The following is a 17,542-nucleotide window of genomic DNA, read 5'->3' as shown; positions in this document are numbered from 1 at the left end:
AAGCGCGTTGGGTTACGCTGCTGGTCAGGCATCTGCTTGGCAGATGTGGTGTAGCGTATATGGGTTTGTCCGAACGCAGTGACGCCTCCTTGAGCTACTGAAACTGAAAACATCAGACAAAAATGTCTGTCCACATGTATACTAACCTATCCAAATTCTACTTATTGTTTTCTGAAAAAAAACAAAAACAACAAAAGAGTACTGTTAAAATTGAAATCCTTTGTCTCTTCCATACGTATTTTACATGTTCTTAACGTTGATTTGTATATAATTATGGTTGTTTGCGTTCTTAATCAATTGCTAAGGAAAATGGACCTGCTGATTTGTATTTGCATGGCTGGCTAGAGTTAACTTCTTCTTCTTCTTCTTTTTTTTTTTTCTACATCACTTTTTATCTATCATGTGTATATGTAAAAAGATGTATGTATGTGTGTACTGTTTCAACGCCCCCTGGACGTACGTGAAATAAACTTCTTGCTTTGCCTTGATTTGGTCTTTCCAACCCCAAAACCTTCGTATCATTTTCGTATGTACATGTTTTGTTGTTGTGGTGTTTTTTGGGTTTTTTTTCTTTCTTTCCTTCTTTTTTTCTTCTTTCCATATATTGATATATTGCTGTACCAACATGCCTTTGTCATTTGATATTCTGTCGTGTAAACCCTATTTAAGACGTGGAATGGATGGGATAACAACCAAAAACAACAACAAAAAAAAACAACAAAAAACATACAGTGCTTATCTTTTATCCCATGAATAAAACATTGTTTATCCCATGAATAAAACATTGTCTTGTGGTGCAGTACCAACATGTCTCTGTCATTTGATATTCTGTCGTGTAAACCCTATTTAAGGCGTGGAATGGATGGGATAAAAAACAAACAAAAAAACAAAAAAACAACCCATAAAAAAACATACAGTGCTTATCTTTTATCCCATGAATAAAACATTGTCTTGTGGTGCCATGTCTTCTGGTGTCATGTTCCCCTCCACCTCTCTCTCTCTGTCTCTGTTTCTGTCTCTGTCTCTGTCTCTCAGATTCAGTGATGTCGCAATGTGATTGTCACTGGCCCCTTCAAACCCAGCAGCTATGGAGATCACGGAACGTAGACATGACTCTGTGTGTGTGAGTGAGTGTGTGTGTGTGTGTGTGTGTGTGTGTGTGTGTGTGTGTGTGTGTGTGTGTGTGTGTGTGTGTGTGTGTGTGTGCGCGCGCGCGCGCGCGCGCGTGCGTGCGTATGTGTATACCTATATATGTGTGTGTGCGCGCGCGCAAGCGTGCGTGCATGTGTGGGAAAACGAACAGGAGGTGACCGCGCTATGACCTCGACAGGTGTGAACATTGACCATGACCTCCCAACACACTTGTGAACTTCTCTCTCTCTCTCCCTCCCTCCCCCCCCCCTCTCTCTCTCTGTCTCCCTCTCTATCTCCCCTCCCCCCCCCTCTCTCTCTCCCAACCCCGACCCTCCCACATCTCCCACCACGCCCCCCCTCCCCCGTTTCACTACCTGACGCGAAGCCAAGTCGCAGACAAGAGAAGACAATAATAGTTGTACTCACACACCTGTACTGGCAAACATCTCCAACAAGAAATTGACGCCATGTGGCGAGAAGAGATGGAGAGAAAGGCTGAAGGTTGGAGGAGGAGGAGGAGGAGGAAGGGGGGGGGTGAGGGTGTGAGGGGGGAAGGGAACAGCGTTGAACGAGGAGGGGGGTGATGTCTGTGACGGAGGTGTAGAGGGGGAGGGGGGGGGTGGCTACTGGCGGGAAGAGAACTGGTGGTGACAAGAGGAGAGAGAAACTGACCAGAGAGATTCAAGATTCAAGATTCAAGGTTCAAAAACTTAATTACTCAAGGATAAAGATTTTAGGCATCGCCCAGTCGTCCAATCTGTCCTTGTGACAACAGTAACAATAACAACATTAACGATAACGACACAAAAATAATAATTTTGTTAACACTGCTACATCTACTGCTACTACACCGAAGAATGATCACCATCATCATCATTAACATCGAGAGAGAGAGAGAGAGGGAGAGTGGGAGGGGGGATTAAACGACTGACCTTTGATAGCCAATGACGGAGATTAGCCAGGGCCCAAATTCGTGTCTTAACGATCTTTTCCTCCTTTTACAACCACATGCAACACACAAGAGGAAACAGCAAGAGAGAGAGGGAGAGGGAGGGGGGGAGGGGGAGATGGAGGGAGAGAGAGAAAGAGATAAAGACAGACAGAGACTCCAGATACAGAGAAAGAGAGAGAGACAAAGAGAAAGAGAGACAGACAGAGATGGAGAGAGAGAGAGAGAGAGAGAGAGAAAGGGGGGGGGAGCGGGAGGATGGGAAGGAAGGAGGGAAGGAGACAGGGAGAGACGGACAAAATAGAAGTAAGCAAGAGAAACACGTACTTGAACACACACACACACACACTCTCTCTCTCTCTGTCTGTCTGTCTGTTCCTCCTTCGACTCTCTCTCTCTCTCTCTCTCTCTCGCTCTCTCCTCTCAATGTGACCCCGCCACACTGACCACCCACACGGTGAAAGTCGACAGTCGGACACCTTGTTGCTCCAGTGAGTCAGTGACAGTGTCTACACAACTGGCCAACTGGTGTCCACACACACACACACACACACTACTACATAATACATATCTATATATAATACGTATATATATATATATATATATAGAGAGAGAGAGAGAGAGAGAGAGAGAGAGAGAGAGATACATGCATAAAAGTACACACATAATGCACACAAACACACGTACATACATACATACACACCCACGCACACACACACACACACACACACGCACACACACACACATATATATATATATATATATATATATATCTAAAGACACACACACACACACACACATATATATATATATATATATCTAAACACACACACACACACACACACACACACACACACATGTACACATGTATACATATATATACATACACATACATGTAACCCACGCCCATCCCACTCCCTCTATCTCTCAAAGTGTGAAGGTGAGAGAGTAAAAGCCAATGCGAATGTAAAACAAGACAATTGTCACACACACACACACACACACCAACACACCCCAATCTATCTCGGTCGACACTCCCCCCCTCAGCCCCTCTCCCCCGCCCCCCCCCCCCCCCCCAACCCCACACTGCTCTCTTCACTGGCACTTCACATTTTCGCTTCATTAATTGAACGAGCTTGAACTACTATGAAACCGTCTGTGTGTTCTGCAACACCTGCTGATAACACGTTTGAAAGAGGGGGGGGGGGACATGGAGATGGTTGGGAGGAAGGGGGGGGGAGGGGTCAGGAGGGGGTGGGAGGGTGGTGGGGGGTGCGAAGTGACGAGCGTGTGTGTGAAAACACGTGCGCGGCATTAGTAATTGCCGCTGTATAGTTCTAACAGCAGTTCGCTGTATTTGCAGTCTATTGGAAAAAAAAAAAAAAGGGGGGGGGGGGGGGAGGGGGCTAAAAAAAAAGGGTTAAAAAAATTCACAGCAAGCGAACAGCTGTTCAGTATCAACTTCACACATTAGATGATCCAATGGCCTTTTACGGTGATAGGGGCAGTGAGTTCAAAAACTAATATATTACATTCATCCACTGTGTCTATAGATAGTATTGTTGTGAAACACAGTTAGCAGACGCTGGAAGTTCAGCACCAAGGGGCGGTTACTCTCACCAGCAAAGGAGGAGTGCTGTAAACAACTCACGGGTGTTTTAGTCACCCTGACGCATCAGAAAATCTGGGCAGTGTACACTCGACCTTCAAGGAGAAAGCATCTGACACCACACAGCTCTGAGAAGAAGTCCAGCCACAATCTCCCGCCAGTTCCGGACAAGTGGCTCATCTACGGCAGCCATCTTGAACTTTGACTAACTTTGACTACCCAAACTGATTGGAACGCCCACACCCTCCCACCACGAGGACGACAACACCCACAGTCACGCCAGCTCACCAATATTGACCATCCTGCTCTGAAAACAAGAAGCAACAGTCAGTAGCCACTGATATATGTCCCTTTAAAGTGTATTGCCTGATGATCGGCCATCTTTACAAATTGTTAGGGCACTGACACTTTAATATAGGGCTCAGCATACTAGGAATGTCCTCTCCTTCCATGATGACCGACGTCAGGTAGGTAGGTACCCCTATTCACACCCTGAGTGGAGTCAGGGAGGAAAAAGTAGCCAGAGTAAAAAGTCTTTTTCCAAGGACACACACAACACCATGTCGAAACTGGGGCCTTCCTTGGGGCTCCCTAATCCCACCAGGGGCCATAGTCAAAGAGAACATCGCGCCTGAGGGTAAATGTGTACCTGCGGGTAATCTGCCTGAGGCAAAGCAAACTGCCCGAGGGTCAGCAATATCCAGCTTCATGAACACAAGAGTCAACCTGCTTGTCTTAAACCCGAAGGCAATGTACCCTTACTATCTGCCAAGGGTGATTGCCCCACGAAGCAGAGGTAAATATGGCGGATCCTTTTGCAGCATCTTTCTCTCTCTCTCTCTCTGTCTCTCTTTTAAAGGGAAAACAGGCGTGCTTTACGGATAGCACGTGTTTTCCGAACTCTCTCGACAATGTCAAGCTGTGGTGCGATGAGAAGTGAAACAGAGCATGCGGGAATCATCGTCGGGACTTAAAAAAAAAAATTGATGGGTTAGCTGTCTGAGCAACTGCGTGTGTCTTGAGTACGAAGATAACTTATCCTTCAAGGAAAACTGTGCCCGCTGGTCCCAACCATGTCAAAGATAACTTGCCTGAAGGCAAGATGAGTTTTGTCTTGATACGGCCCCAGGTCAAAAGACTGGATCACAAGTCCAACGCCCACTTCACAAGTGACTTGACTACCCATATCGTTATTTTGTTGTGGTGGTTTTGTTGTATATTATAACGGTTAGCCCTACCATACCCTGAGCAGCTGTTTGAAACCCGATTTTTTTTTTTTAAGACAGGAAGTCTTTTCCTCTTTCGGAAGGGCTTTGAGAAGTAGACTGTGAGTAAGAGAGGGAGAGGGAGAGAGAGAGAGAGTTTGCTGTCTCTGCATGTCTCCTGTGTGATCTACGTACTGTGCGTGTATGCGTGCGCGGGTGTGTGTGTGGGCTTGAGTCTCTCTCTCTCTCTCTCTCTATCGCTCTGTGTGTGTGTGTGTGTGTGTGTGTGTGTGTGTGTGAAAGAGAGAGAGGGAGGGAGGGAGGTTGCCGCTCCCCTGAGGAAGTGTGTTAATCTTGAAAAGAAGGAAGAGGCAAACTTTTAATGTTCGTGTGTCTGGTGGATAATTTATGTGTCCCGGTCATGTCACTGGGGTTTTGAATTTTCCTTGTGTGTGTGTGTGTGTGTGTTTAACATCTAAGAGGGGAAGGCTCTGAAATGGGGTTGTGTGTGTGTGTGTGTGTGTGTGTGTGTGTGTGTGTGTGTGTACATATGTGTGTGTGTGTGAACATGTGTGTGTGTCTGTCTGTATGTATGTATGTGTGTGTGTATGTATGTGTGTATGTATGTGTGTATGAATGTATGTATATGTATGTATGTATGCATACGTATGTATGTATGTATGTATGTGTGTATGTATGTATGTATGTATGCATACGTATGTATGGATGCATGCATGTAGCCTATAGTGTGTTCGTCTCTGTGTGCGCGTGTTCGTAAGTATGCATTCTACAACACGTAGCCTGTTTTCAATTAACTGCCTTTCACAAACACAAAGACAACGAGGTTTTTTTTTGTGTGTTTTTTTCCCCCACGGTCTGCTAACTCGTTGCCTTATCGACGACACACCCAATAATCAACTCTTTCTCACCCTCTCTCCAATCAGTCGAATCGACAAACTCTGGTCAAATCGATGACAAAAAAGAACCCGCGATAACGAGGCAATTATTGTGGCAAGTTAATATTACGTGAGCTTTTTTTTTTTTTTTTTTTTTCCCCAACTCTGCACTCGATCCGTCCCAAAATTCTGCGATGGTGATCATTGCTAAAAGCCAAGCCAAAATCCACGGTATAGCAATTAGCACAGCACATCACAGCACAGCACATCATGATATATTATTCATAAAATAATGGTTGCGTGCGTCGTCTTGTCATATTTCGATTCCAGCCATTTCAATAATCTGCGCCGCTCAGCCCCCCCGCCCCCTCACCACCCCCCGCCACCTCATCACCCCCCATCCCCCCCTCCTACCTCCCCTAATCCCCGTTTCGACCAAAGGCCTACTGCTGTCATGGCAAATATCACCAACCTAACAATGACTATGAATAATCATGATGATGATGATGATGATGATGAAGATAAAACTAACGTCAACAATTAAATGAAAAACAGCTATGAAACACTTCTAGTTTATAGAATAGACACTTCCTCAGGAGAGCGGAAAATCAATCACGCACACACACACAGACACATACACACACACACACACACACACATACACACACACACACACACACACACAAACAACCAAACACACACACACACACACACACACACACACACAAACAACCAAACACACACACACACACACACACACACACACACACACACACACACACACACACACACACACAGAATGACTTTCGTAGCACACTGAAACACACCCACTGACATAATCTGCAGTTGCATAGAATAGACACTTCCTCAGGAGAGCGGAAAATCAATCACGCACACACACACACACACACACACACACACACACACACACACAACCAAACACACACACACAAACACACACACACACAAACAACCAAACACACACACACACACACACACACACACACACACAGAATGACTTTCGTAGCACACTGAAACACACCCACTGACACAATCTGCAGTTGCATTGCATATTTTTGACGTGCAACATGACCTGGGTGTATGTTGTAACGTGTTCTACAAACGACAACAATAATAAAATAAAATAAAATAAAATAAAAGCCATGCGACGATCTTGACGATCGTGTGTCACGGAATAATTCATGGGCCTCTCTCTACTTCCAACATCCTGTGTGACTTCCTTCATCACCAAGAGAGAGAGAGAGTGTGTGTGTGTGTGTGTGTGTGCGTGTGTGTGTGTGTGTGTGTACGTGTGTGCGAGTATGTGTGTGTGTGTGTGTGAGCCACTCCAATCCCCACTCCACTGGCTGTACTGGCCGTGCTGTCACTGAAGAAGTTTTCAATACCTTCTCTCTGTCTATCTGTCTGTCTGTCTGTCTCACACACGCACGCACAACACACACATTCACACACACACACACATATATATATATATATATATATATGTATATATATATATATATATATTTATATGTGTGTGTGTGTGTGTGTGTGTGTGTGTGTGTGTACACTATTTCGTCAAATATGCGGTCAAATTGTGGAGTGTGTGTGTGCGTGTGTGTGTGTGTGCGTGTGTGTCAGTGTGCGCGCTCGTGTGTGTGTGTGTGTACGTGTGCGTGTGAGTGTGTGTGTGCGCGCGCACGCGCGCACGTACATCTACGCACGCAAGTGGTGTGATGAGCGCGCACGAGCAAACATACATTTGAGTGCGTGACTGGAATGATGTTTGAACTGCCCTCCACAAACATCAAGACAGGTTTTTATTCCACAGTCTGTTCGTTCTCTGTCTTATCAACTACACGCCACATTAACTTCGCTACTTTTCTCTCTCACTCCCCCCCCCCCCCCCCCCCCCATGCCCACCCCCTCGCCCCCCACCTTTTTTTCTTTTCATATCGCAGCGACCTGGGTCATCGGGGTGAGAGAACCCTTGATAATGTCAATAGGGACAGAAAGTACCGTGAAAACACTGTATGGGCAATTTCCTCTTCTTTTTTTTTTTTGTTATCCTAACGGCTTAGTTCTGGGAACTATTTCAACGGTAATTTTCCGTACACTGTAAGTTGAAGCGATATTATTACCGATAGTACCCCGTTTGTAAATAGCCTTCTTATGTCTGATTTTTCGACTCATATTTTGTGGGTTATTGTCGTACTTAATTTATATATATATATATATATATATATATATAGAGAGAGAGAGAGAGAGAGAGAGAGAGAGAGAGATTCATTCGCGGCAACACTGATGTGAAGCCAACTTTGCCAGGTCAACAAAATCGTCAGTCTGCAATGACCTTTCACAGTCAAGGCCGGCCCAGAGAACAGTTCATTCTGTTTACCCGCGCCCCACCTCCCCCCACCCCCCCTCCCCCCACCCCCCATGCCACCACCACCACCCTCCATGCATTGGTAAACAAAACACGTGGCGGCTTCGAATCGAGAAATGCTCGGTTCGTGTTCATGATGTGAATATTTTCGCATCTTTTATATTTTCATTTTAAATGTTGATTAGAAGGAAGGATTAGTCTACATGTCATTTCTCACCTCCTTGCGATGCAGAAAAAAAAAAAAAACGTGCGAAAAATTATCGTTTCAAAAGGTCCCAGAATTTTTGGATACTAAAAATAAGAAATTACCCAACCGAACTTCACCTACCCTCCCCTTGCACCCCCCCCCCCCCCCCCCCGCCCGCCCCAATCCCCCTACCACCACCCAAGAAATAATCAGCGAACACTGCACAAAAGAAGCAAGTGGTAACAGTGGCAGCCATCACCAAGTACAGTGACTAACTAGTACTCTACATTCAGTTCAAACCACTTACCGGAGATTTAGAGTGCGCCACGCTTCCGAGTCAGTATCCCGTTCGAATCGACGACCAACACACAGTGTCAAAAGGCTATAATTATATCCTCTTCACAAGTATTTCTTGTTGCAACACAACACTTATGAACACACACACACACCTTACAAACGAAATTAAACACCGCTGCCACCCAGTCCCTATCTCAAGCTGTAAATGCAATCAGTAAGACTCCATTTTCGTCGCACGCAGCAAAAACTGAGGGAAAAAAAACATGAAACAACTCACACAAACTGACGGTCCAAAATTCTGCTTTCTTCAGCGGAACTACCACAGAGTAATATTTGTTTCACAGCTTCTCACTTCCACAGAAAAAAAAACCCAAAACAAACCCACATCAAATCCTCAGGCGCAAACGGAACAGACTGAATTTGCAGCGAAGTTTTGTTTTGTTTTGTTTTGTTTTCAAACTGAAGCACGAGCGAGTGTCGTCACTCTCAACTCAACATGCTGTTCCACACAAAGAACTACTTCCCTTGCCGAAGTCGCAGTGCCCTCCTAAAAGAACACACACACAAACGGGAAAAGAAGAAGAAGAAGGAGAGAGAGAGGGAGACAGAGAGAGAGGGAGAGACAGAGAGAGGGAGAGACAGAGAGAGAGCGAGAGACAGAGTGAGAGACAGAGAGAGAGAAATGCTTCAAGCACTAACTGCTCAGTCAGTCAAAGTCCTTTGGTGGGACGGCTACTGAGAGTTGATTCACACTACAACAGTAGCACGGTCTGACCGATTAGTGAGAGTACAAAGAACACATGGTCGTCTTGTTGGTGTCTCTTTTCACGGTGGATTATCGGTGAAAACTGGAGGCCGACATGTTGTGTGCACACAATCCACGTGCTTCGTTCTCGCGGTCTATGTAATGGCGCCGTTTCGGGAAAAAAAAAAAAAAATCCCGACAAGCGTTTGCAACGCACCTGCTCATTTGCTGCTGTGCTGCTTGCTACATACTCCGCTCACACACACAGCACACACACACACACACACACACACACACACAAGCAAGGGAAAGGGACTGCATGGGGGGGGGGGGGGGGGGGGGGGGGGAGAGGGGGGGGGGGGGGGGAGGGGGGTGGAGGGGGGCATGAAAGGTCCCATCGCGCGAGTCCCGTCAGGTCCTCCATGTAATGCAGCGATGAAAGGAAAATCCCTGTACTGTGTAAGCATGTTGTTGTTACGTTCTTTATTTGAAAGGTCTGCTCCGCCCTGGTTCGGTTACACGTGTGTGTGTGTGTGTGTGTGTGTGTGTGTGTGCGTGTGTGTGTGTGTGTGTGTGTGTGAGTGTGTGTGAGTGTGCGCGCGCGTGTGGTGTGTGTGTGTGTGTGTGCGTGTGTGTGTGTGTGTGTGTGTGTGAGTGTGTGTGAGGGAGAGAGACTGAGAAAAATAGAGTGATTAAAACTTTGTTCACTGAGCAAATCTGGTTTGAAATATAGATGGGTTATGTTTGTTTATGGTTTTGAGTCGTTCTTGCACTGACACGCGCGCACGCATACACATACACACACACACACACTCTCTCTCTCTCTCTCTCTCTCTCTCTCTCTCTCTCTCTCTCACCTTCCCAGCGCAAAAAGTCGGCCAGGATGTTTCAGTTGGGGTTTCAAAGCTCTGGCGTTGTGTGAGTCACCCAGATTGACGGATCAATGCTCAGAGCGTGTTGATGTGAGTTTTTTGTTTCTTTTTTTTAACAGCTCACGTTGTTGATTGCTTGTCGTAAAGGTCTTCACTTTTAAAGACATGCTTGTATTGTCGCCGATCAAACCTTTTGCCATAATAATAGCTTTATCATTGTTGCCCTCTCTCTCTCTCTCTTTCTCTGCCGGGATGTGTGTGTGTGTGTGTGTGCGTGCTTGTGTATGTGAGAGAGAGAATGTGTGTGTGTGTGTGTGTGTGCGTGCGTGCGTGTGTATGAGAGAGAGAGAGAGAGTGTGTGTGTGTGTGTGTGTGTGCCAGTGCAAGCACGTGCGTGCCAGTGGGAACTGAGGTATGCTTATGCGTCGATTATATCTTGACTCTACTACACAGGGTGTTTATACCTGGCATAGCCTCTCTTCAGTTTGTCGCAAGTGTGTCAGTAGGTCAGCGAGAGGTGTGCCTGAGTACTCACACACTCACACACAGGCACAAACACGCGCGAACACAACAAACCAAAAACAAAAAACAAACAAACAAAAAACACACATGCTGATTAACTCAAACGCACACACACACACACACGAACACATACACACAAACACACACACACATACACACACACATATACACACGCGCGCACACACGCACACACACACACACGCACACACACACACGCATACACACACACACACACACTCTCACAACCCCTCCACCCCCCACCACCCCACCCCCTCTGCACTTAATTCAACTTTTTTCTTTTTTTTTTTTTTAAATCAGGACACAGCAAAAAAAGAATTCAAGTTCACGAGAGAGCAGCAATGCACACTGCAGAACGGGAAAGCAAGAGAGAGAGAGAGAGAGAATCCAGGATGACGCATCAAAGAGCCGATCGAAGAGGAGAAAGCTGCATGCGCTGTTGGGACAACGACCAGGGTCGTCAATGTTGGTGTTGTCGGTGTTGTTGTCAGTTGCTGTTGTTGCTGCTCCTGCTGCTGCTGATGCACGACCTCGACCTCTCTCTCTCTCCCCTGCACTTTTAAGTTGATGGGACTTCTCTGTTTCGAGTGAGTGAGTGAGCGGGTGTGTGGGTGTGTGGCCTGGTGGTGTTGCACGCATGACTAGGATAATTGATTTTAGCCGAGTGTCTACGGCCGGGGGTTCGAATCCTCATATACGGACCCGGAATTCTAACTCACACTCCACCCCCACCCCACCCCCAAACACACACACATACCCCTCCACTAGAGTCTATATGGAATATAGACATGGGGTTAATACAGACCTGGGGGTACATAAACCTGGGGAAACTTAGACCTGGGGGAATATAAACCTTAGGAAACTTAGACCTCGGGGACCAAAGACCCAACCTGAAAACGTGGCGAAATTTTTGGGGAGACATAGACGGTGTTGGGACGTGTTCTATACAAAGTGAACTTAAACCTGGCCGAACGTAAAATTGGTGGTGGAGGTGGGATGTGGGGGGGCGGGGTGTGTGTGGGGGACACAGAATCGGAGAAACATATGGATTACACCCCCTCAAAAGACAGCTCGCTCATCACACAGAGACACACACACACACACACACACACACACACACACACACAGAGAGAGAGAGAGAGAAATACAGATGCACTGTAATACCATGCCAGTGTCAACTAACCCAACGCGGAAGAAGCGGACTTGTCTTTGTTCTCATTCCTTCCACTGACAGTCAGCACTGCATGGACTGTGTGTGGTGTGCACCCACCACCAGTCTGCTCTATCGTCGACGTTGTCAGTCAGGTCTGTGGTTCGTCCGTCGGGATCGACGAGGACCATCTAGTCATCCTGGGGGTGGGTGGGTTGGGCTCTGTGGGTGCGCAGATGACTGGTCAGGCCAATCCGCGCCCGGAAGGTTCTGACGCAGTGTGGACAGGAGATGGTGGCGGCTGTCGGGGACTTGCTGGCACTGCTTTCCTGGCCTGTCTGCGTTGCTCTGCTGCAGCGATTCTGTTGGCCTCACAGGATTTGGCGCCTATGTGGACAGCTGAACGCCACTTTGGTCTGTCCATTGCATTCAACTCCCATGTGTCGTGGCTGATGTTGAAGGCCTTAAGAGAAGCTTTCAGAGTGTCTTTGAAGCGCTTCTTTTGGCCTCCATGGGAGCTCTTGCCATGTTGGAGTTCGCCGTACAGCAGTTTCTTGGGGAGCCGATGGTCTGGAATGCGAACTACATGGCCTGCCCAGCGCAGCTGGGCCTGCATCAAGATAGTGTAGATGCTGGGCAAGTTTGCACGAGTGAGCACCTCTGTGTCAGGGATTTTCTCTTGCCACTTTATGCCGAGAAGTTCTCTGAGGCTGGTGGTGTGGAAGTGGTTCAGCTTTTTGGAGTGGCGTTTGTAGATGCCTCTCCTGTTCCAAACGTTCTGATGGAGTCTGCCAAATGCAGCGCTGGCTTTGGCGAGTCTGGCATTCACCTCGTCGTCGATGACAACTGTGCGAGAGAGTGTACTGCCCAGGTATGTGAACTTGTCCACCGCGTTCAGTCGTTGCCCGTTGATGAAGATGTTTGGTTCAACGTAAGGCTTTCCTGGAGCTGGCTGGTGCATCACCTCAGTCTTCTTTGAGCTGATTGTGAGGCCAAAGTTGTCACAGGCAGCAGAAAACTTGTCGACACTGTGTTGCATGTCAGCTTCGGAGGCAGCGTTGAGAGCGCAGTCATCAGCAAACAGGAAGTCGTTGACGGTGTCTGTCCTCACCTTGGTTTTTGCTTGAAGCCTCCTGAGGTTGAAGAGTGAGCCATCTGTGCGGTACCTGATGCCAATGTCTACGTCAGCGTCTCTGAAGGCATCTGTCAGTCATGTGCGTTTGCACAGAACACACACACACACACACACACACACACACACACACACACACACACACACACACACACACACACACACACACACACACACACACCACTGAGCTCGATGACACACACACACACACACACACACACACACACACACACACACACACACACACACACACACACACACACACACAGAGAACTAACGAGCTCGATCACACACACACACACACACACACACACACACACACACACCAAAAAACAACAACAACAAAACCACGTGACAGCACCTCAAGTTACAACATTGCGTGTTACTGAAATCGACACCACCACACCGGCTGCCAACACAGACATAAATTGTCCAAGACCGAGTTTATGTGTGATACAACAAGATACAACTTTTTTTTTTCTTGTCCATAAAAAAAACCACACACACGGAAAAGTGTCCCTTTGTGTGCGTGTGTGTGTGTGTGTGTGTGCGTCTGTCTGTCTGTCTGTGTCTGTGTGTGTGCTCGCGCTCGCTTGCGTACAGTTCGTGCGTGTGTAACGGAAATGCTGGGGAGCGAGTGTGTGTGTGTGTGTGTGCGGGCGGGGGGGGGGGGGGGGCTGAAGGGGGTGGAGATTGCGGGAAGTAAGGTGGGGGAGAGAGGCGTAGGGGTCAGGACGGCGAACAGGTTTTGCTTGTTTGACAAGAGCACACGATGCTAAACTGAAGCCTTTAACACCCCCCCCCCCCCACGCCTCCTCCCCCCCTCCCACACACACACGCCAAGACTGGAGCCAGAATAAAGCGCGACAAAAAGGCTCTCTCTCTCTCTCCCTCTCTCTCATACACACACACACACACACACACACACACACTCACACACAGGGGGGGAGGAGGCGGGGGGGGGGGGGGTTGTTAAAGGCTTCAGTTTAGCATCGTATGCTCTTGTCAAACAATGGAGCACGACCCCCAAAAAGTTTGGAAAATACTATCTGAACTAAAAAATGCAGATAGTTCTACTCAACCGCAGAGACACACATTATCTGCAGGTAAATGGATTAATCATTTAGAAAACTTGATAAGTAGTGAAGTACCCGTTGATAAAGCTAGGAAAGAACACGTACAAAAAGAACTTGATAGAATAAAACAGACTATGCCAGTGTTTGTCCTGGACAATCCTTTTACGATGACTGAAATAATGCGAGCCGTAAAGAGTCTCAAGACCAATAAAGCCCCCGGTAAAGACGGAATTACAAGCGAAATGCTCAAAGCAAGCATGTCCAGCATCAGTGCTACTGTATGCAAGTTATTCAATGCCATATTTCAGACTGGTATTTATCCCAGTCAGTGGAAAGACGGAATAAATGTTCCTATCTTTAAAAGTGGAGACCCAACCAATCCTAACAATTATCGGGGTATAACACTCAACAGCACCTTTGGGAAACTGTTTTGTCAAGTTATCAACAGAAGAATTGAAACATACCTAGAACAAAACGAGTTACTAATAAAAGAGCAGGCTGGTTTCAGAAGGCATTCTAGAACCACTGATCACATATTCATCCTGAAAAAGATAATTGACAACACCTTAAATAAAAGAAATGGGCGTCTCTACAGCTGTTTTGTTGATTTTAATAAAGCATTTGACAATATATGGCATGATGCACTTCTCTTGAAACTAAACAAAATTGGGATAAATGGAAAATGTTTCCACATTATAAAAGAGATGTACCAAAATTCAACTGTATGTGGTAAATCAAACGACGGGTTCACAGATTCTATCGCAGTTAAAAAAGGAGTGCTTCAGGGAAATGTTATTAGCCCCACGCTATTCAATATTTTCATTAATGACATAAGAGAACATATACACGATGACACCTCACCATACATCAATGAAACAACCAAGACTCAGATCCCTTATCTGTTATATGCGGATGACATTGTGATGCTCTCGACAACAAAAGTCGGACTACAAAACAAACTAGACCAACTACATGAATACTGTCTGCAATGGGGGCTTAAAATCAACAGGGACAAAACAAAAGTCGTAATTTTCACAAAAAACGACCCCAAAATACCAGTGCTCTTTTCATGTGGCGATAACTGCATCGAAACGACGGATAGATATAAATACTTGGGAGTTATTTTTCATAAGAGTGGAAATTTTCACCTTGCTGAAGACCACTTAGCCAAACAAGGACATAAAGCAGCGCATGCTCTGAAACGCAGTGTGCGAGGGAAAGAAGTAAAAATTGATGTAATGACGCAACTGTTTGACATTTTAGTCACCCCAGTTCTCAGTTACGGCGCTGAGGTGTGGTTTCCATTCAATCAAACTGCGACAAACTTCTCCACGCCCTCTATGCTGTTCAACCAATTTGATGCCTTTCTCTCCGCAAAATGCCCATCAGAAAATGTACATGTCAACTTCTGTAGGAGCTTAATGGGCGTACACAAAAGATCAATTAAGTTACCAGTCCTGGCAGAACTGGGCAGATACCCCATTTCTCTGACCGCAGTGTGTCAGGTCATCTCATTTTGGGTACACATCATAGAATCAAAAGAAGATAGCTATTTGAGGCAAGCATATGATGATATGTTATCGATGGATTCATTGGAAAAAGTTCCTTGGCTTAATTTTATCAAAAAGATACTGGTTTCAATTGGATTCTCCCACGTGTGGGAGAACCAAGGCACACTCAGCATTAAGCGACTAAAATATTCAGTCTTGAATAAACTACAGGATAAATATGTTCAATATTGGAACAGCAGAAAGAACGAGACCATTTCAAGGCTCTCCTTTTATTGCAAAATTGCAAATACTTATACATTACAACCTTACCTGATCAGCTGCAAAAATACTAAACACAGAGGAGCACTATGTCGATTGCGAATAAGTGCACATGAACTTGAAATTGAGCGTGGACGTCACTACAACGTAACTAGGAAAGACCGGCTATGTAAATCATGTGGAGTTATAGAGGATGAACTGCATTTTCTGGACAAGTGTAGTGTGTACTCTAACTTGAGGTCTCGCCTACTTGTGACAGTCAATTCCCAGTCTTCGAATCATTGGCCAGATGGCACTGGCAACACAATAATCCAAAGGCCGAGTTCTCTGTTGCCACAAAATTATTTCCAACCAGAACTGGCAAAATACATATATGAATGCTTTAAAGTTCGCAGTCCATAGCTATGTCTTATGGAATATCCTGCATGTGCTCACAACTTATTGCTTTTACTTTTTGTTTGCTTGTTGTGTTTAGTTTATAGTGTCCATAATTCCTATGATGGTTTTACGACAATTAAATGAGTTCTGAGTTCTGAGTTCTGAGTTCACACAGCAGCAGCAGCATCAACAGCAGCAGGAAGAGCACACGTGGCACTTTTTCGCGCCGCTGGAGCCCAGCTCCGGAAGTAAATCGGAGACAGGAAGTACGTCCTTTAACTCAGTGAGAGAAAAAGAGGAAGTCATCCTTCTGAGAACCATTATTTTGTCTTGTTGGAGTTGCCTCTCTTCGGAATAGAAGCCTGGGGAATGGGAGTTGGAGGGAGGGGGTGGGGTAGGGACAAAAAGAAGAGAAAAAAAAGGCCCATTTAAAACGTTTTCTTGTAACACACACACACACACACACACACACTCACACACACGCACACACACACACACGCTCACACACACACACACACGCTCACACACACACTCACTCACTCACACACACACACACACGCTCACACACACACACACACACACACACACAATCACCCACTCACACACACACACACGCTCACACACACACACACACGCTCACACACACACACACACACACACACACACACACACACACAACCTTTCCCCCTCCCCCCACTTCAGTTCAACTGATTTTCCAACCCGACAGAAATGTATTTCACGCTGCGTCAGTTTCAGTTTGGTCAGTTTCACGCTGCGTCAGTTTCAGTCTGGTCAGTTACAGGCTCGTCAGTGTCAGTTCCTGTTTCATTGGTTTCAAGGACTCTGAGGAGGAGGTGTCAAAGCGTGTGCATGTGCAGACTGATCCATATACGCTACACCATCTTCTTCTTCTGCGTTCGTGGGCTGCAACTCCCACGTTCACTCGTATGCACACGAGTGGGCTTTTACGTGTATGACCGTTTTTACCCCGCCATGTAGGCAGCCATACTCCGCTTTCGGGGGTGTGCATGCTGGGTATGTTCTTGCTTTCATAACCCACCGAACCCTGGCATGGATTACAGGATCTTTAACGTGCGTATTTGATCTTCTGCTTGCATATACACACGAAGGGGGTTGAGGCACTAGCAGGTCTGCACATATGTTGACCTGGGAGATCGTAAAAATCTCCACCCTTTTTACCCACCAGGCGCCGTTGC

The 17,542-nt window shown here is 46.4% G+C and overlaps 1 protein-coding gene across 9 annotated transcripts in view; it reads right to left on the bottom strand.

The window, feature by feature from the left end:
* The window catches only part of LOC143301061 (5'-AMP-activated protein kinase subunit gamma-like), a 575,294-nt gene that overhangs the window by 144,795 nt on the left and 412,957 nt on the right, over nucleotides 1-17,542 (bottom strand). Inside the window, exons 1-2 of one of the 9 annotated variants that reach the window (XM_076615148.1) lie at nucleotides 9,363-9,532; nucleotides 8,674-9,210 (exon numbers count right to left, since the gene is read on the bottom strand). The exons of the other annotated variants lie outside the window; for them this stretch is intronic. The gene's annotated coding sequence lies outside the window, so the exon portion shown is untranslated. Of the gene's footprint in view, nucleotides 1-8,673; nucleotides 9,211-9,362; nucleotides 9,533-17,542 lie in introns of those variants that run through there. 9 annotated transcript variants of the gene reach the window in all.

Source organism: Babylonia areolata, chromosome 2, assembly GCF_041734735.1.
Source record: "Babylonia areolata isolate BAREFJ2019XMU chromosome 2, ASM4173473v1, whole genome shotgun sequence".
NCBI classification, from domain to species: domain Eukaryota; kingdom Metazoa; phylum Mollusca; class Gastropoda; order Neogastropoda; family Buccinidae; genus Babylonia; species Babylonia areolata.
The sequence above is the reverse complement of the archived record's forward strand: the minus strand, read 5'-3'. Positions and strand labels throughout refer to the sequence as shown.